The sequence below is a fragment of the Armigeres subalbatus genome, chromosome 2 (genome assembly GCF_024139115.2).
Source record: "Armigeres subalbatus isolate Guangzhou_Male chromosome 2, GZ_Asu_2, whole genome shotgun sequence".
Lineage (NCBI taxonomy): Eukaryota > Metazoa > Arthropoda > Insecta > Diptera > Culicidae > Armigeres > Armigeres subalbatus.
In genome coordinates this window covers 296,958,400-296,979,815 of record NC_085140.1, presented here as the reverse complement: position 1 = coordinate 296,979,815, position 21,416 = coordinate 296,958,400, and the positions used below count along the sequence as shown (strand labels likewise).

The 21,416-nt window shown below is 38.5% G+C and overlaps 1 protein-coding gene across 9 annotated transcripts in view; it reads right to left on the bottom strand.

The window, feature by feature from the left end:
• LOC134212448 (uncharacterized) overlaps positions 1–20,482 on the bottom strand; it is a 112,692-nt gene extending 92,210 nt beyond the window's left edge. The window contains exons 1-2 of one of the 9 annotated variants that reach the window (XM_062690318.1): positions 19,805–20,482; positions 19,458–19,720 (exon numbers count right to left, since the gene is read on the bottom strand). The gene's annotated coding sequence lies outside the window, so the exon portion shown is untranslated. The remainder of the gene's footprint in view (positions 1–19,457; positions 19,721–19,804) is intronic. The other 8 variants (XM_062690322.1, XM_062690320.1, XM_062690321.1 and 5 more) reach the window with 8 other exon arrangements.
• Between the last annotated feature and the right edge of the window lie 934 nt (positions 20,483–21,416).

Below are 21,416 nucleotides of genomic sequence, written 5' to 3'. Positions count from 1 at the left end.
GAGGCATGATATGGCGACCGGCCAGAGTTAGTGCAGTGCAACAGTTTACCGAGAATGAAGAAAAACAGCCATTAAGAAATTGAAGAGATGGTTTGCGTGGAATTGAGTCGCAATCGTTGCAGCCAGTATTTAAGTGCTAGCACAGAGGTTTAAAACCATCGGCACGGTGCACAACAAAAGAGAGGAAGACAATCCGTACAATGCTAGTGAAATGTGCAAAACAATACAAAATAATTGTATAGTGCTAGTAAAATGCGTGAACGATCATTACGATGCACGAGAAAAATAGTGAAGTGAAAATCAAACTGTTCGATACACGAGAAAGGATATGAAGAGAATGCAGATGCGAAGATCTGCAAGACAATCTGTACAGCAGGCGAGAGGGGTGATGAAGAGAATGCAGATACCAAGATTCGGAAGATAATCTGTACAGCAGACGAGCAAGGCGATGAAGAGAATGCAGATACCAAGATACGGAAGATAATCTGTACAGCAGACGAGCAAGGCGATGAAGAGAATGCAGATGCCAAAAACACCAGCCCGAGACCAGTGGAGTGAAAATACAGCAGCTGGAGTTCTGGAAAATTCAGTAAGGTGAAGTACTCAAACTATTACATCGTGTTATTATTGTTATTATTATAATTATTGTGTATTAAATATTGTACATTTATATTACGATGGGAAACCAAATTCAAAAGTAGATCAAAAAGGCGAAAATAATATTAACATAGTTGAACACCTAGAACAAAATGAAAATTACCATGATAGTCACGAAATTAAACTTTGGCTAATCCTTGCAATTGTACTTATTCAACTCATTTTAGTCTTGAGAAAAACGTTGAAGAAACGCTGGCAGCGTAAAGGGTATGCCATGGGAAAAGCAGCATCTATCGCAAATATAGCTGATGTATAATATTTAATCTAGCTGAAATATTTATCAATGTCGACTTTACAAGACGACATTGGCTTACTGAACACACTTCTAAATAATTTAAAAAAATCCATTAATAAAAATTTCACAGTTACCACTCTTCAGGCTAAATTAAACTACGCAAACGAGTTATATAACCAAATTGGGGTTACTAGAAGAAGAAGATACTATACCGGATACGGAATTAACTTTTTTAATTAAAGCATCTCGAAATTCAATATCTGAAATTCGAAATATTCTTAAACTCAAATTTGAACAATTAAACACTAAACCACAAGTCACAATGCCGTTTGATTATAAAGTAGCTACATCTATCGTACAGCCATACGATGGAACGGCTGACAGTATCGATGCTTTTGGATTCCGCAAATCTTTTGAAGGATCTAACGGAGGCGAACCAACAAGCAACAGCAGCAAGATTTTTGAAGACACGTCTTACAGGAAAGCCAGATTGGGTCTACCTGAAAGATTGGCAACGATTGACGATATTATTGCTGACGTTAAAACAAGATGTGAGGATAAAACCACACCGGAGAATATTTTGGCCAAGCTGAAGGCAGTGAAGCAAAATACACTGCAGAAAAATTCTGCGACGAGGTGGAAAGACTTACCATAAAATTGAAGGCTGTCTACCTTAATAGTGGAATTCCTGATACAGTATCAACAGCAATGTCAACAAAAGCTGGAGTAGATACCTTAATTAATGGTATTGGTTCGGCTGAGACAAAGCTCATTCTTAAAGCAGGTACATTTAAGGACATGAAGGAAGCCACGCAAAAGGTTTTGGAAAATACTGCAAACACTTCATGTCAATCTGCTCAATTGTTAACATTCAAAAGCAGACAAACGCAACATAACTACAAAGGCCGCTTCAATAGCAACCGAAACGACACAACTCGTTTCTTTAAAAGAGGTCAGTATAACGCTCAACCAAACTACCATGGAAATAATTTGCAATTCAGGAATAGTTTTCCTCATAATACGAATAACTATTATCAAAATAGAGGACGTGGCGGAAGGTACCATACAAATTCTCGAAGGCAAATCTTTACAACTGATGCAATACGTGTTCATAACACCTCAATTCCAAATTCCATATCCCAAGATGCAGGACCACAATCTCATACACCTCCTGTACCAACCAATTTTCATCAACTGGATCTTTCACGTAATATACAAAGTATTAATAACGATAATACTTTAGATTACCATATGATGCAGGTAAACCCGCATCGTCTAACGTAATTTACTTAACAAATGTAAACGCTGTAAATTTTATTACTTTAGATGTACATATGACCAATTCAAAATGTACATTAATAATTGATAGTGGAGCCGACGTTTCACTTTTTAAAAGTGGGAAAATATCTGTTAACCAACCTATTGATAGAAATATTAAATATAAACTCTCAGGTATAACCAATGGAATATCTGAAACCATTGCCGAAACTACTACTAACTTACGATTCAATGACTGTCTTCAAATAAGTCATAATTTTCAGATAGTTGGTAATGATTTCCCAATACCAACAGACGGTATTTTGGGACAGGATTTTCTTATCAAACACAGATGTACTATAGACTATGAATATTGGCTATTAAATTTCAATTACCAAAATCATGTTGTTTCAATACCAATCGAGGATAGTTTCCAAAACACCATTATTCTCCCACCGAGGTGTGAAGTAGTACGCAGAATACCAAACTTCAAAGTTACTTCTGATTCTATAGTATTTTCACAGGAAATTTTACCTGGAATATTTTGTGGAAATACAATAGTATCTCCAACGAATGCTATGATAAAATTTATCAACACAACTGACAAACAAGCACAAATACAGAACTTTCAACCCGTTGTCGACGAACTTTGTAATTATGAACAAATCGCGACGAAACCCAATTTAAATAATGAACGAAACCAAAAATTGCTTTCTAAAATAGATTTTCAAACGTTCCCCACTTTGTACAGAAACCTTTGAAAAAATTAATCGAACAAAATTCAGACATCTTCTGTATGTCAGATGAGAAATTGAGCACAAACAATTTTTATACTCAAAATATTCACTTAACGGACCCCGTTCAGTTTATATCCCGAATTATAAGAATATTTATTCACAAAATGATGAAATAAAAAAAACAAGTTCAAAAGATGCTGAAGGACGATATTATAGAACCATCAGTATCACCGTATAATAGTCCAATTTTACTTGTTCCAAAAAAATCGGACAACAATAGCAAAAAATGGAGACTGGTCGTTGATTTTCGCCAGTTGAATAAAAAAATCTTGGCAGATAAATTTCCATTGCCAAGAATTGATACAATTCTTGATCAATTAGGAAATGCTAAATATTTTACAACACTGGATCTAATGTCTGGATTTCACCAGATTCCATTGGATCCGGAAGCAAAAAAATACACAGCTTTTTCCACTTCATCTGGACACTTCAATTTTAAGCGATTACCTTTCGGGTTAAACATTAGCCCTAATAGCTTCCAGCGAATGATGAACATCGCTATGGCAGGATTATATCCTGATTGTGCCTTTATATATATTGACGATATAATTATTATAGGTTGTTCAGTAAATCATCATCTGAACAATTTACAAAAGGTTTTCGAGCGCTTGAGGTACTATAATCTCAAGCTCAACCCTGAAAAATGCAACTTTTTCGAAGAGAAGTTCTTTATCTAGGACATCGTATTACAGATAAAGGGATTTTACCAGACAATAGCAAATTCAAGTCATCAAAGATTTCCAGTACCTACAAATGCGGATGAAATACGACGATTCGTCGCTTTCTGTAATTATTACAGGAAGTTTGTGTCAAATTTTGCGAATATAGCAAAGCCCTTGTACAATTTATTGAAAAAGGTGTAAAATTTGCTTGGACACATTTACATCAAAACAGTTTTGAGAAATTAAAACGATTACTGATATCTCCGACAATTTTGCGTTACCCAGACTTTACGAAAGAATTTATCCTTACTACGGATGCTTCTAACGTAGCGTGTGGAGCCATTCTTTCACAACAACATGACAACCATGATTTACCAATCGCCTACGCAAGCAAAAGCTTCACAAAAGGTGAAAGTAACAAACCAACAATTGAAAAAGAGCTAACGGCCATACATTGGGCCATCAATCATTTTAAAAGTTATTTACACGGGAAAAAGTTTATAGTTCGTACGGATCATAAGCCACTAATATATCTATTCGGCATGAAGAATCCTACTAGCAAATTAACACGAATGCGCTTAGATTTAGCAGAGTTCGATTTTGAAATTGAATATGTTTCAGGCAAAAGTAATGTAGGAGCAGACGCACTTTCGCGCATTCCTTCAAATTCAGATGAACTGAAAAAATTATCAGTTTTAACAGTCAACACTAGGGCAATGGCAAGAAAACAACACAGTTCACAATCAAATAGTAAACTAAGATCAGAAGAACCAAGTAATAAGATTGATCACCTTAATGCTTGGCAAACTGAAAATCCCTCTGAGACCAGAAAAATCCTTAAGCTTGGTTGCGAAGTGCACCGAAACCAAGTAAGATTTAATGTATACAGCCATAATTATACAAAATATTGGGAAGTATTGAAATTACTCTGAATAACGGAAGTCATGCGCTAGAGTATGCTCTTCTGAAAATTGAAGAGATTTTAATAAAATATAGAAGAGATAAATTGGCCATTTCACTCGAAGATAAACTTTTCAAAGAAATCAGCGCTAGTACATTCAAGGAAATCGCTAACAGAGCCATTTCCAAATGCGAAATAATATTATTCAATCCTCCAAAACTACTGACAACACAGGAAAAATCAAAGAAGTTCTTCAGAATTTCCATATGACCCCGACGTCAGGTCATATTGGACAGCACAGAATGTATTTGAAAATAAGAGAAGTATACAAATGGAGAAACATGAAAGCAGATGTTGCAAATTTTGTCAAGTCTTGCAATATGTGCAAAATCAATAAAGTTCACCGACATACTAAAAGAAAATCAAGTTATTACTACCACACCATCAAAACCTTTCGAAGTTCTTTCAGCGGATACAGTTGGACCGTTCATAAGAACGAGAAACGGTAACTCAGTATATTCTAACACTACAATGCAATCTAACCAAATACGTAGTTTGTATTCCAATACCTACAAAAGAAGCAGCAATAATAGCAAAGGCGCTTGTCGAACATTTTATTCTGATTTACGGAAATATTTTGGAATTTAGAACAGATCAAGGCACAGAGTATAACAACGAAGTCCTTGATCAAATTTACTAACTTTATCTATAAAACAAAATCTTCAACAGCGTATCACCCACAGACAATTGGAGCATTGGAAAGAAATCATAGATGCTTGAACGAGTATCTGCGATGTTTTACCAATGATCACAAAGATGACTGGGATGATTGGATTCAATTTTATACATTCAGCTACAACACAACACCCCATATCGAGCACAGTTTTACACCGTTTGAATTAGTATTTGGACATAAAGCAAATTTACCAATTGATTTTCGAAAAACGTCAAACCATGAGCCGATGTATAACCTTGAGGAATATTACAACGAATTAAAATTTAAACTGAATATAACAAACAAATTAGCTAGAGACAATTTGCTAGAGCGAAAAGAAAGTAGACAAAAAGTAGTAAACGAGAAAATTAATCCAATAGATCTGAGAATCGGTGACCACATTTATATTACAAACGAAAATCGTAAAAAATTAGACCCATTCTATCTAGGCCCATATATTGTAAAAGAAATCAACAGCCCAAATTGTACTATTGTTAATGAAAACACAAACAAACAAACAGTAATTCATAAAAATAGAATTGTAAAAGCATAAAGAATAAACTCGCAAAAACAAAAAAAAAGAAAAGAGAAAAAAAAAATCGAAGAATTGCCAAAATTTTGTCAAAAATAAAATAATTTCATTTCACTTCAATTATTTTTTTTTTGTAAAAAGGGGAGGTGTCATATACATTGTATTAACGATTGACAAAACTCATAACTTAGCAATTTCACCCCAAGCGTTCGGATCAAATTACTTATTTCAATGCTTGTGCAGAGCAAGCACATCGACTCTCCCATGCTCAATAAATTATATTTGTCACACGGATCAATACCCTCACGTTTAACCAGTGTAAGCAAAATTAAACCACTTTGTATATGCGCAATGACGCGAAAATGTAGCAACACATAGCTTGTAATATAAAACACATTTGGACTCTGTAATAAACGTTCTGTTCGTAGTTAGCGTTCTTCGGAACCACATCGTTTTGTGATTAGTGATCCTATCTGCCCAGATTATGGGTTAGGACACTGTTTTAAAAGAAACTCCCTTTAGGGTCAAGCGCAACGGATTGCGCAGTGTAAAAATCGTGCCACGAACCTGCCAAATTAAGAAGAGGCATGATACTTGCTTTGTAGCCGCGCATCTTACCGCACGGCTAAGGAGGGCCCTGTTTTTATTAGATCCACCAAATTTGCATCCGCTTCTTTCCTAAGTAATTAGTGCTCTGGAGCTTGGAGATTTATGTCATCAATTTCGAAACCATACTCTTCCGACCATCGCTCATAAGTATGAACAAGAATAGTAAGAACTAGAGCACAGTGTGGTAGATCTTACTCCCTAATGTACCACCAAAAAGGTGACTACCCATCATTACAGGCTCCATTAACAGCCTGGCTAATTGTTTAACCCTCAGGCCAATTATCCCCTCGGAACGGGTCGCCTGACCCCTTGGGATTCGGGGTTAGGAAGGTCATATTGTCAGCTTCAGTGTTGTAATGAGCCTGGCGATATGACCGTATTTACACCGTTACGCACTACTTCAGAGTATCCATGTCTCAGCGCCAGCGTAACGGACAAAAACGGGCAAATGTCTGTTGTAGAGGGTCTTGTTCGAGAAATCCCGGGACAAAAATCCCGGGATATCCCGGGATGTAATGCATCCCGGATCCCGGGATTTTTCATGCAAATCCTGGGATTTCCCGAAAATAAAAAATACATGATAACAAAAATATTTAAGATAAATTAATGAATGTATGTTCTGCATAATTGCACCGATTTCTTTCCAGATTTCACAATAATCGAAGCGCCATCCGATGTGCGATCAACTGCGGCTACGAAATTGTGTTCAATGTCACAACTCGTTAACAGCTGTTCCACGGATTGCTTTATCTTCTCCGCCGGAAACGATCCGTAAAGCCGAAGTTGTCCCAAGTTGTCGCACCTCGCTATTAATGACGTTCTTCATCGAAGTCCCCAAGTCCAAGACGATTATGTCGGAATAAAAATGTTCAGATAATGATGACGACGATTGTTTCAACGACATCAATGGTAGTGAAAAATCAGACGACGAACTCAATTCGTTCTCATTTGGTAATATCTGAACTTATATTAAATTGATTTTCTTAACCAATTGTTGAATTTAATTCAGATTATATAAAACCGATTTTGGAGAAACTTTCAAACGAATCCGAAACATTGTTCGAATTCCAGAGGAAGGATGAAAACCGGTTTAGGGAACAACTTCAACTCGTTCAGGATGTTCTGAAAACTAGTGAACTGTGAAATCGCTCCATAAGAATAAAAGTACGTACATAATCAAAAATTATCTGGATCTGGTTCAATCGATATTCGACGCTCCCCAGCCTGTTGGGGTGATATCGGAGGCGCTGAAGGGTCGTGACGTAATGTTGTTGACTAGACTTTTTGCTATCTGAACTGAATAGACAGCAAAACCCTTTCACTTCGAATTTGCACGATGCAATTCTGAAACGAGTAGATGAGCGTCGAGACATCAAGAGATGAGATGGCTTCAAAGTAAAGAAAGGTAATTTTCGAATTCTGCTGGGCTTTCGATCGCTTCCCGTCACCAGCTGATTAAATTTGTTTAAGTTCCGATCCACACATAATTTTCTGAATCTGACGGGAACAAGGCTTCACCTCCATAGAAGAGTTGTAAGCTATGGACCAAAAACAGAGAAATGCGTCGTAGCTTGAATAATTTCATCAATAAGGAGCATGCTCTGTTTGAAGTAACTGATGAACTAGTATCGAGTCTGGAGAAAGTTTTCATGGCATTGAAGTCCATTAAAACCACTTCGATTGATATACCCAACCAGCGACTGTTAGATTTTCATACACTTCTGTATAGAACTTACCAAAACCTGTATAAGAACTGGGCATATGCAATATTGTTAGATTCTTATACAATATAAGATTACAAACAAAAATTGTAAGAAAAGCTTTCGAAATTGTAAGGTTCATATAATATTTATAAAAGAATCTAGCGTTTTCGCATATGCCCAGTTCTTATACAGGTTTTGGTAGGATCTTATACATAATTGTTTGAAAATCTACCAATCACCGGTTGAGCGAGCGGGTGTTCTCTGATTTTAATTCTGAAATAACTAATAAGAATTATTTATTGTCGGATTCAAGCATCAACGCCTTAACATTTATTAAACCGTATTACAAGCAGCCCGGTGGCATCCCGATCTCACACAGTAGGTTTGTTTTACAGCCAACATTGCGCGACCGTATCCCACCGACAGTTTTGTATCCTAAAGAGAATCATATGTGATGTTAGTAAACAAAACACATACTATCATGAATTTTACACTAAGATGTTGCAAATATGCAAAAACAAAAAAAAACATGGCTGCAAAACCATGGCGTCGTGCCACCCACCGGATTGCAAGCGAGTAGACAAGGGGCGAGTCGTTAGTAAATTGACCTGATACATATTTTACCATTCTTAAAAATGTAATAAATGTATGAAATTGAAATTTGCAAGTATTTTTATTTTTATCCCGGGATCCCGGGATATCCCGGGATAACGAAAAATTTAATCCCGGATCCCGGGATTTTTTATAGTCCGGGAAACAAGACCCTCTAGTTTGTTGGGTTCCTTCAAAGAACTTTGGGAGGAATTCCTTTTTATATCTTCCGGAGGAATACTTTTCAGGAACTTCGGGAGGTATTCCTTTGAGGATTTTATGGAGCATTTCTTTTGACGAACTTCCGGAGAAATTCCTTCTAGAAACCTGTGGAGGAATTGCTTTAGGGAACACCCGGCGGAAATTTTTGAAGAACTCGCGTAGAAATTTCTTATGGAACTTCTGTAGAAATTTGTAGAAGAGGAGGAATTTCTGGAGAAACTTCCGGAGGCATTCCTGGAAAAACTTCTGGAGGAATTCCTGGAGAAACTTCTGGAGAAATTCCTGAAGGAAGTCCTTTGAGGAAGATCCGGAGGAACTACCAGCAAACAATTAAAGCTGAATAAGTTAGTTTTTAGCTGAAGAAGACTATTTTTGGGTGATTTAGCACTCTAGCAGTTTTCAATGTTTGTTGTGTTCCTTCGAAGAAGGGGAAGGAGGAAGGATGAGGATCTTATGAAGGAATTGAGGATTTGAGGATCTTATGAAGGAATTCCTTTAAGGAACTTCTTAAGGCAATTCTTTCAAGAACACTTGGAGGAACTCCTGGTGGAATTTCTGGAGGAACTTCCAGCAGAGGAATTCTTGGAATGGTTTCCGGCCGATGCTATTGAAAGGGTTTCCAGTCGTTTTATCAAACCGGAAGTTCGCCATTCCTCGACTCTTCAAAATCGCATATAAAACTTCAAGTTCAACTTCATCGAGAGTGTTGCCTGTAACCTCTAGCATTACATTGTCCGCGAAGATGGGTTTGCCTGTGACCGTGATAAAATCAAACACCATCGTAGTTGAATATTTTTTCAATAACCGTCATTATAAATAAATCCTTCCTCCGGAAGTTCTTCCAGCAATTTCTTTGAAAGTTCTTCCAGGAATTCTTCCGGATCAAACGGAGTTGTACTAGCTCCGGTTACAATTTATTCCGACCTAACAACCAAAAAGCAAACAATCTTCATCCATTCGAATTAATTGATTTATTCGCACTATTGAGGATGATTTATAGATTCGCAATATTTCATGGGTATGTCACTTTTTTATACTCACCGAAGATTACTATTTTACTGACCCTCTCAATCCTTGTATTATAGATGTAATATGTTTTAATGATTTTGTAAGTACAATTACCGAAATATTACAGAAACAATCATACCAATAGCTCACATGTGTAAAATACGGTACAACATTTTGAACACCGATCAAATTTCATTCAAATATTCAGGCTAATGCATTTTCTTCAATTGCTTTCAAAATTTAATAAACATTGTATAGGTAGGTGTGCAAAAATGTGGCCCGGTCCCGGGTGGCCAATTTCGAAAATAATTCGCGAAACTAGTTCTCTCAACTGACGTGCCCTCGTTTGTGTTGGTTCACCACAGCAGTAAAAAATCACTTTGAACTTGACCGAAATCAATGTTTTGGCTCGGATGTTGTTGCCATATAAAGCGGATAACTAGTTTCCTTTTGGCCTTTTGGTCGCTCACTTCCTTCCTCAGGCGACTGGTGGAATTGGTGCATGATGAAGAGGCCAACTCATCGGAGGCACCGGTTGTCAATTGTACAAGCGACGCTGTTAATGTTTTGATATTTCATGTCCTGTACGTTCGAGTGGCAATCTCCTTCCAAATGAAGATTGTTAGCTTTAGGTGATCTTTCTGGTTAACAGAAAAAAATCATGGAAGCGTCACGGTGATTAAATTTAACGATTCGTTATTTATAATTTTAGATTTCGATACCAATATATTATCTTGCTTTTCGGATTGCATTGAGAATGAAATACCTCAGTTCCTCAAAATGTCTATTTGAAGATAACATAGCGATCCAAACATTCCTTTACACAATTTAGAGCGAAAAATAGAATGCGTTTTCAATTTCAAATATTTTTTATTTAAAATTAAATACGAATCAAATGTTCTATAAGCTACACCCTCACAATAAACCACTCCATTAACCAAAGCCTAAATGTAATTATCTGGATCCCAAAAAGCAACAGTATATGTACTCCAAAAGCAGCACAATGTGCGAAGTTCACTGGCCCGGCCTTTTTTTTGGTAGCGCGCAAAAGTTCTCCTCACGGCACCCACTTCGTGTTCAATTCGATCGATCTTTCCCGGACTCGGCCTGGAGGACACACACCAACCACCTAAAAGCACCATCTTACCCCACAAGACACTGTCTTCCCTAACCGGCGGCGAGGGGGGACTTTTGCTTTCTTCCATGTTTTTATGTTTTCATTCAACACACAACATATCAATCAAAAAGAAATTAATATATTAATAAGCTTCTTTTTCCTCGCCCGATGTCGTCGTCGTCGCCGCTTCGCCTTCGATACACACACAGAGCGCTGCTGCGGGGTCGGAGGAATCGATCGAGCGATCGATTGTCGTGGCCAAGCTTTTCGGCGAGCAGTTTAATCTTTTGGATTCTCACTTTTCACGATCTTTTTATTTTTATGTTCTGTTTTCTTTGGGCTCCAGGGGTTGGGTCGTGCAGCCGTCGCGTTTTGTGTGTTAATATTTATGCTTTATTGTTGGCTATTTTTTCTGTGTGTCCATAAGGGTGCCAGTTGGATTCTTTAAATGTCTCAGTGAGCATTGTTGTCTAACACTCTGCAAAAAATTCTGCACTTTGATTAAACTTTATTGTACTGTATACAGGGTGTATATATTTTAAGTACGAAAGGCAATCAAATTTGGTACTATTTTAACCAATGAAAATGCTATTTTTTCTGTCCTCGTGCACCGTAAATGAGTATGAAGATCAACAGGATGACCATTGACCATACAATTCGTAGTTGCTACTCCGTGATTGATTAAATAATCGGACTTGCACAAGCAACTATTATATGAAGTCTGAGATTGGCTTCATATCACTAATGTACACAATGCGAAAGTACTATTATTTTGTGGCCAGGAAAAGGACACTTGTGTGCCATTCGTTATTACTGGAGATCGAGTATACCTCTGCATCTCCACTATGGATAATTTTTCGACTACTTTTCCAAAAGCTGGATATCAATTTATGTATGCCATTTTACTTACAGCGTATGTCCCTATAACTTTTCCTAACTATTTTTCCATATAAGCCGGTCGGTAGCTTTCGAAGGGCCAATTGCGGTCGCACCGAATGGGTAGTTGCGAATAGACTGGAAGCGTTGAGAAATCTGGCGAACGTTAAGGAGGGAACACGCTAAAAATGAACTACTCAAAATTGAGTCGAATCCGACTAATTTTCATTAAAAACGGGACAACTCAAAATTTGAGTAAAAGATACTACTCCAATAAAATGATGATTGCACTTAAACTAGGAGTCTGTTTGTCGTAAAATGCACTTAGATAGATAGATAAACTTGATTCGCATCTGGCGTATTAAAAATTGATGGAAGGCCAAGCTTAACTTTCGCAAAATCATCATTTTATTGAAGTAGTATCTTTTACTCAAATTTTGAGTTGTCCCGTTTTTAATGAAAATGAGTCGGATTCGACTCAATTTTGAGTAGTTCATTTTTAGCGTGAAGCATAGAATCCTTTCGTACATTTTACAACGCGGTAATTGGTACCAAGATTGCGATGGCAAACGCGAAGGCGGATAACTATCTGATGAATCCCGAGCTCATCTGTCACCTAGCTGATAAACTGCCTGCTTTCAGCAAACAGATGTGGGTTCGACACAAGGCCGCTTTGATGAAAGAAGGCGAAGTCATCGAGTTCAAAACTTTCTCTCTGGAAGGAAACTGGAAGGTGTCACCGTGTTTACATCCAACGATTTGGTTTTGTTGACGTTGATGACTAAACCTGCCGAGGAGGAGCGCTCGGCAAGGTCGTTGAGCTTACTCTGCATATCAGAGCGCCGTTGCGCGAGGAGTGCAACGTCATCAGCCAATTCGAAGTCGTTTAGGTGCTCCATGGTTATAGGCTGCAATAACAGCCCGCGATTTGTTTCACGGTCAATCGCATCTACCAGAATCTCATCGATTACGATGAGGAACAGTAACGGTGATAGAATACATCCTTGCCTCACACCAGCTACGACCCGGATAGGGTCGGACAGGACCCCATTGTGTAGCACTCTACACGAAAAGGCCTCGTACTGTGCTTCGATGAGGCCGATGATTTTCTCAGGAACTCCCTTGCGTCTCAGGGCGCCCCACATATTCTCGTGATTGAGACGGTCGAAAGCTTTTTCGTAGTCAATGAATACCAAGTAAAGGGACTCTTGGAATTCGTTGACCTGCTCCAGAATAATGCGGAACGTGACAATATGGTCCACACAGGATCTTCCGGCACGGAATCCGGCTTGCTGCCGCCGGAGAGTCGCATCGATCTTCTCCTGAATCCAGGCTAGGATAATTTTGCACAGAACTTTGAGAACGGTACACAGCCACATAATGCCTCGCCAGTTATCGCATACAGTCAGGTCACCCTTTTTGGGCAACTTCACTAAAATATTTTGCATCCAGTCGACCGGGAAAGTTGCGGAAAGATATTACGAAATAAACGATGCAGTAGTTGAGCGGATGTCATGGGGTCAGTTTTGAGCATCTCGGCTGATATGCGGTCGATCCGTGGGGCTTTATTCGATTTCATGCTTTGGATGGCTGTTTGAATCTCTAGCAGTGATGGAGCTTCGGTATTGACGCGTGTTATACGTTGGACCCTAGGCAGATCATACCGAGGTGGTGATGGCCTGGCTGGCACTTGAAAAATTTGTTCGAAGTGCTCGAACCAGCGTTACAGCTGGTCAGTTGGGTCGGTCAATAACTGATCATTCGCGTCTTTCACAGGCATCGTTGCATTCATTTTCGCCCCGCTTGAGCGTCGTGAGATATCGTAGAGAAGGCGAATGTCCCCGGTTGCGGCGACTCTCTCTCCTTCGTCGGCCAGAGAGTCTGCCCACGCTCGCTTGTCCCGTCGACATGAGCGTTTTACTTCCTTCTCAAGAGCCGCGTATCGTTGACGGGCTAAGACTTTGGCTCCTCTTTCTCTGGGTGCGTAGTTCGCCCAGATTGTTCTCGTTGGTGGCGATGAAGGCATTCTTGATGGCGGTCTATTGGTCTTCCACGCTGCCACCTTCCGGAATATTTGCAGCACGCATCTCCAGTTCTTTAACGAAGGACCGTTTCACCGTGGCATCTTCCAGTCGGCGTGTGTTGAATCGTCGTCCAACTCTTTCCTCCTGCCGACGATTCCGCGCAATGCGCTGGCGTATTTCGCCGATGAGGAGATGATGATCAGATGCGATATCGGCACTACATTTATTCCGTACATCAAGAAGGCTCCGTTTCCATTTTCGGCTGATGCAGATGTGGTCGATTTGATTTTCTGTAAAGCCGTCACGGGAGACCCACGTGACCTTGTGAACCGGTCGATGAGGGAAGAGCGATCCCCCGATCACCATGTCGTTATTACCACAAAATTCTGCGAACAGCTCTCCGTTTTCGCTCATTTCTCCGAGACCATGGCGTCCCGATTTAATGACAGCAATTTTTCTGCTCTCGTATTTTCTAATTTGACTGGTGTTACGCCACCGGGAATTTTTCTTTTAAGATCTTGTCGCATAGATTACTTCCGCGGAGTGCGCGAATGTTTCGTCCTGGATCAGATTTTTTTCGTGTCAGATTGCGAGTTAGATTTTCCTGCGAGAGAGCAGGAAAAAAGTAATGTTTGCGCCGGGCCATAATCAAGGATGTGTTGTCCAAATTGTGTTTTTTTGCAGAGTCGAAAGTTAATATCCGGTTTGTTTCGTAGTAGAAGATTCAATCATCTCAGGTCTTAGCGTTGAAGTAATTTTTCTTTCTATTTATTTTATTTTTTTTCAAATGAAACAAAACATATTATTCTGTAAAACAAGTTCTTCTCAAAGTTGACCGGTTCAACCCAATTTCTCTCCTAATTTGCGTGCGGCGGTTTTTAACAATCTTAACAATTGTATCGGAAAATATCGAGATGGACAACTGTTTCTGGAGTATGATGTTCCCGTTTAAGCCACTCGAACATCCTATTGAATATGACATTGAGATCAGCAAGATTTCTACTGGATGCGTGGAGCAACATTTTATTATCCGGTGAGCTCATTTCATGCTATTTTAGTGCTCAGTCTTCACATGCATTTACAAATCAACCTTCCCCCGTTTTGTTCCATCCGCACATGCTTTTCTTGTTAAGTGCTTTCAAAATTCAACTTGCAAAATATGTGTGAATCAATTCATCTCCAGGTTGAATCAGCTTGAATTTTAGTTGTGTTGCTCATACAGACTTAATCGCCTGGCAGATCTTTAAACAATATTTCTCGTTGAATAAATGCGAATCAATAGTTTTTTTTCCTATTTTAAGAAAAAAATAATTCCTTCAGGTTACATGTTTCATTCCCGTTATTGTTAAGGGCAGGGTTGTAAATATTCGGCAGCACTGGATGAAGGTGATGTTTTTTTTATATCATTTTTTTTATTTTCTTCCTGCTTTGAAATCAACCTCACATTCCCGGAGAGGCAGAAAAGTAAACAACAGAACTCACATCACCCACAGCGCCGCGAAGATGAAATTTACCACAGCAAAATGTACACATTCACCCAGCAAATTGAAAAAAATCACCACGCGTTTAAATGGGCCACTCACAGTCATACGGTAAGACTCGAACTGAGCAGCATGTCAGAGCGACTTGTGAGTGGCTGAATGCGAAATTGAATAGTCGGCGTTGGAAATGATTTCTCGCTTAACTTTTCAAAAGGACCTAAGTAACATTTTATTCATGAATTAGTTTGAATAATGCAATCAATAGCTTTCATGTTGTTCTGTTGATTGCGCTATTCAAATTAAATCATGAAAAAAATGTTACTTAGGACCTTTTGAAAAGTTAAGCGAGATTTTTCGGCTGCACCCAGTCGCACTCACCACGGCGGCGAAGAAGGCGACAGCAGATTTTACTGATCCATGTTTTTCACTGCATTGACTGTGAAATATTTCTACCCTGGTTAAGGGTATATATTAATAACTTCATTATCTCAATTGGAAACAAATTGGGGGAAGGAACATTTAACATATTTTTATTCTCGTTTCAGAGAGCGAATAATGGCGCTTAAACCTAGGCTAATAAGCCAGGGCAAGTTTAATAGCTTTGCCCTATCCCAAGGAAATCAACAATGGAGTGACATAAATTTCTTAACATGGTCACTCCCAACGTCTATTCAAACCTATTATATAATTTGCTTATGATGATACTCCTTAACTATATACCCTACCAACCATCCAACTCCTTGACATCTATGAGGGAGTCGGTGAGTCGCTGGCTTCTCGTTAAGTAGATGTCATATCATCATTTCCTTCCTTTCCCTAGTAACGGAGAAGATGGGCGTGGCCGGAAATGGTAGCTTTCATACTTTATCATTTTGGACCTCCAATTGGGTTGCTATTAAATCCCAAGTAGTAATCTATAAGCAGTTGGAGTAAGAAATTTAAAGAATATACATGACAGCTATTAGTATGCAATCTACGAAATACTCCGTTACAACGCAACGCAACGCAAACGCATTTCTCCGAGACCATGGCGTCCCATAATGCGCTCATGGTTCGAGTTGTCGGATCCGATCTTCGCATTGAAGTCGCCCAAACAGATCTTGATACCACCCTTCGGAATTCTATCTACGACGGCATTGAGTTGACTGTAGAAGTTCTCTTTGTCTTGCAGATCGGCAGCATCGGTTGGCGCATAACAATGGATTATAGCATGGTTTCGGACCCGTGTTCTAAATCTGGCAACGATTATCCTTTCACTTATAGGTTCCCACTTCATTAGCGCAGAGTGTGCCTGAGCGCTTAGAAGGAAGCCAACTCCGCGATGCCGGGGAGCGTGTTCAATTCGTAAACCAGAGTATAGCAGAACTTGTCCCGACGGAGTTCTGTGTTCTCCAAAGTTTGACCAACGGACTTCACTCAGTCCCAGGATCTCAAGCTTCATGCGGCGTGCCTCATTGGCAAGTTGTGCCAATTTACCCTGCTGGGCTAGGGTTAAAACGTTCCATGTTCCTATTCGTGTCCGTTGTTTCGCGCTAAGAGTCGTCGCCGTAAAATCCGTCCGTATTATTTCATTATCGGATTCTCGAACAAATAGATGTTTCGGGAACAGTAGGTTGTTGGCCCAAGGTTCCCTATCCACCGAGATGGGGTTGCCATCTTAGGTATAGCTTCCGGGGAATAGCATTTCATACTCAGCCGCTGGATGCCAGAACAGACGCTGTTGGAGCCGCACCTCCTTGGTGAACAGACGCTCGGTCAGTCGGGTCAAATTTGTTTAAAGTCCCACCCAACACCAGGACTAGGCTAGTGCGCTTTGAGCGGCACACGGTCGCTTTGATAGGGACTGCTTGGGGACAAATGCAGCTTTTTATAGAAGTTCAACAGAGCCCACTGTCGAACCCCACCACATCCTAGTGATTATTATTATTATTGCTATTATTGATTTCTTAATGGAAATTTTGTGTTTTTCTCACTGGAATATTCCAATTTCTTTAAGGAAAATTCTTCTTTTAAAAATGGCAATTTTTACTTTTAAAAGTGCTTATTTATTTTTGTTTTGTGGAAAAATCTGAATTGTTTATGGCATTATTTGTGGAAACTTTATATTTATTCATAGCTTATACCCTGAATTTTTAATTGGCAAATTTTTACTTTTTTATGGAAAATTTCTAGTTTTAGGCGGAGTTTTTATTTTAGTCCAAATTATTGTTAGAACAGTTGACTATCAAGCATTAAACTCTCTTCACTGGGGTAAATGCATTACGGGCCCGTTTAGCTGTTGAGAAAACAGGTGAAGCCATTTTCCGGCCTGGACTTGTTCACTTGTCACAGAAAACCATGCTTGAGCGATTTTATTCTCTTTGAAAGAAAATAGCACAATTTGGCAAGGTAAAGGAAACCCCATGCCCGAGCTGAATGATCCTGACTGAGCTTTTCTAGTAGATACATGTCACCAAACATCTCAATGACTTGATCATAAAGCTTCAAGGTAATGAACCCTTCAACTGAATTTCCATATTTGTTCTCTGATTTATTTATTTATTCATCTCGTCAACTGACAAAATGCTTAATGCTTTAAATACGTTACTATAATGTATAAAAAAATAGATTGGTTGAGTTGTGTATAATTTTGCAACGTAATTTTTCAATGTTTAGTCTTCAAATTGCGAGAAAATATTTTTTCAGATTCGGCCAATAGTTTTGCAGTTTATATTATAACTGGCCATCATCTGATTGAGAGGTCCGAATTTGTGCGACAGTGATTAGTTGAAAATATTGGTCAATGGCGCAGTTGCCAAGGTGGAATGAAGAAATTTAATTTCGATTAAATATTTGTTGAATTAACACGCTGCGAAACTATATCGTTGTTAACAAAAGAAATCATTGCTATTTCCCGACCCTCTTTCATGGTTTGAATATTTATAGGCTTGCAGCGTGTCTCATATGATGGAAGTGGGAATGTTGTCCAACCTAAGTCTGTAAAAAGTGCTAACAGCTGTTTCGACATTTTCTTCATTTCTTAAAACTATAGCCACGGATCTACAGGATAGTGTGAATAAAATATCTAAAATGTTTCAATTTTAGATTATTGACCTCAGCTGCAACGACGACATCAAATCATTATTTCAAAAAGATGTGGTGGAAGATTAACGTTTCGTTCACTTTTCTTTGACTAGTCTCTTTAGAAACCGCAAATAGAAAGAAACCGCAAATAATGTTCAACATTTTTTCTATAATATGGGTATGTATCGAAATCGAATGAAAGTTCGTTTTACTTTATCGACAGCTTTATTGAAAGAAACATGTAAGTCGGCAACCCTTGAGGGCACTGAAGGCCGTGTAAACAGGTTGGAATACGGACAAGGATATTTAAGAATTAAACCTACATCAATCTATGGGTAATTGCGTTGTTTGGCAAATATTATTTGATTTATCGTTAAAGAGGAGTATAATTTATAACTTGTGAAGTGAATTTCGAAATAATTAATTTGTTTTATCAGGAAATTCAGTAGAAAACAGTGCGGTGCAAAAGAATTATATGGTAGTAATAATTGAACCGGTACCTGCGAAACTGGTACTAGATTTATTTGTAGATTTGTAGTCAAATATAGATTTATAGTCAGATAATAGATTTATTTGTCAAAAATCACTGTTTCGTCATTCTCTTACTAGATCTTTGCAAAGAGAAGCCGTTGGTGTAAAAAACACAAAATCGACAAAAATGGTGTATGTACCACTTTCGCTGGCAACGGTTCAATTAGGCAGTGTATGGAATCAATAATTAGGAGGTTAGAAAATGAAAATAGGTAAATGTTTTGTAATTTTGTTTTCAATAATTTGAGTCTTGTGAATTAATACATTCCTTTAACAAAATTTCAAATAATATTCCGAACTTTCAAGAATGTATTCCATTCATTATTGTGAACGATTGATGAGAGATATTGTGAATGAACCGATTTTCAGTTTGGTTGATCGTCGAGGTACTGGATATTAGAGTTTGGCAGGTATAAATATTATATTTAATGTATGTATATTCTTGAGTTTAATAAAAGAGAGCCTGCAGTACCTACCTGTTATCAAACTGTCCTTGAATGATTAATCCTTGTTAGCTTCTTTGATAACAACTCGCCTATTTTCGTCTGTTTGCTTTACACCCAATATGCAATCCGTAGATCAGTTATGTCGAATATTGTTGGTCCACTGAAATCTCACGGTTCGGCTATGAAACACTACTTTATTGCACGCACAGTAATTAAGCATCAGAAATAAACACAATTACACGGAAAAGAACTTTGCATTTTCAAAAGTGTTTAATTATTTCAGAACCCAAATTCTGTCAACAAAGAAAAAATTAAAGGATGAACTTTGATAACCGTAATCACAGAACCGGAATAATAAAATCAAAAATCACAATTACCACCGAGCCAGAATTTAGGTTCGCAACTTGCTACAACAGTTTTTATATATTACGAAAAGCTCACATATTTTTAGAATTTTCTAAAGTGCCCTCACAAAACTAACTTCATCTTCATTTTAAATGTTCTCAAACATGCTCCACATCTGGCATCCCTGTGATGTTCAAATCCACTTTTGTTTCGGCGGCGTGACTCTCCTTCCGGGCGGGCGGGATGCTACTTGGACACAATGGCAACAGTACAGCGCAGTTCACTTCACTTCCACTTTTCTTTATCGTTAATCACCGAGGGCACGCAAAATATGAACCATAAATGTTGCGACGTAGGGAACGTTATCGTTATGTTCTTCTGATGATGGAAGCCGCAATGAGCTTCTTCATGGACTCTTTTGCAGCAATTCACGAACGATATATGCACTTCACGTTATCTGAGTCCATCAGCACTTGATATTTTTTCGTTGAAAATGGCACAATTTGTCGTTTTGAACTTAGATAATCTTCATTCTTGCACTCATATTACTTATATCGCACTAGACGTCGAAAACTCTGGAGCAACTTCTATCGATTGGGGGGAATCAAGACTACACTACAAGAGACTTCAAAAGACACCGAGGCAAGCAGACGACGAACCCGCTGTATCTGCCGGCTGCAAACGCTTGCGTAGTGTTTTGCTGTCGCGAAACGACTGATTGGTCGGATGGGTTGAAAATGAATTAAATTTTGCCGCCTGTTTGAGTTGGGGTCGTTGCGGGCTTGGATTGCTGGCGACTAGCGGCCACCAAGCACTCACTCGCGACTTTGCTGGGGAGAGCGATCGACGGAGTGAGTAAATTTAAAATGGGTATCGTGCTGGTTGCGTTGGTTGGTGCGGTTAAGAAAAAAATGTTGATCGATTCGATTGTCACTCATTCTCTGTTGATATTTTTAAGCACGAGACTTGCTGATGGCACGATATGCTTTTGATAAGAGATTCATTTCATTTTTATGTGGATTTAATTCGAAAATTTCAGAGCGTCGGTATTACGTTATTATTTTGAATGAGTTTAATTGGAATGTGATACAGATATTAATAGAGCGGAAATATAGACAGTATTCTTTTTGAAAAATATCTCGGACTATTGGGTGAAAAGTATACATTTTGCAAAATAGTTGATAAGAAAGCTTTGTCTAATAAAGACATTTAGACATTTCATAAATTTCAAGTGAAACAAAAAAGCACATATATGAAGTATTCATATATTTGAATTGTTAGCTCAGACAATTTAAAACGTGTTTATTATTAAAATATTCATCATGCCAATGTTAGACATCGTCCATTTCACTATTTCTTTTTTTAGCACTTCACCATAGTCTTCGAATTCATCACCCTTTTCGTATGATTGATAATACATTTGTGTTACCTGCATTTCCATCAACGGACTCAAAAACAGATTTCATCGATTTTAGTGGTAGCAAAGAGAATGAGTGTTTTATACTATTTCTAGCAGAAGCCTTCTCTTTTAGTTCCAGCAGGTGTGTTGAAACTCGAAACTCTCGGACCCAAGCGAGTTGTGGTAGGCAATGACGAGTGCCTCACGATCGTGGAAACATAATCTCCGAGTCTGTGTTATGGTGG